Here is a 691-nt window from a genome sequence, read left to right as displayed (position 1 = left end):
CAGTTCTTTGTTTTTGTTAGGATTGTCATTATTATGGACATTGGAATGTTTTCAGGAAACAGAACTTTGCAGTGGTCCTTCAACAGGGGTCCATGGATGAATCCCCAGAATTTGTGTGCAAAACTCATGGTGTATGTGCATATGTGTAGTTTTATATCATTTTGCCGGGACCACAGATCAGGTGGCTTAACAGAAATTCGTGGTCTCCAGCTCTGGAGGCTAAAAACTTGAGATCAAGGTATCAATCAGTAGGGTTGATTTCTTTGAGGGCCGTGAGGGAGAAATCTATTCTAAGCCTCCTTTGATGACCATCTTCTCTATGTCCCTTCACAAGATCTTCTATGTTTGTCTGTTTCCGTGTCCAAATTTTCTCTTTCCATAAGGATACTGGTCTTATTGGATTAGGACCTACCCTGATGACTTCATTTTCACTTGATTACCTCTGTAAAGACCTTCCTCCCAATAAGGCCACATTCTGAGTTACTGTGACTTTGGACTGCAAAATATTTTGGGAGGAGGACACAATTCAATCCATAATGGTGTGAATGTTTCCATAGCTTTCATCAGATCTCAAAAGTACCCAGTACACATGCTCATAGGTACATAGTCACACTTGTTCACAGACATTAAAAATCCTCTCACAGTATAAAAGCCTAGAATGGTTTTGGGGAGGGACTAGTGAATGGTTTGG

This window comes from Herpailurus yagouaroundi, unplaced genomic scaffold, assembly GCF_014898765.1.
Source record: "Herpailurus yagouaroundi ecotype Mexico unplaced genomic scaffold, PumYag 187, whole genome shotgun sequence".
NCBI classification, from domain to species: domain Eukaryota; kingdom Metazoa; phylum Chordata; class Mammalia; order Carnivora; family Felidae; genus Herpailurus; species Herpailurus yagouaroundi.
This window is presented reverse-complemented; position numbering follows the sequence as displayed.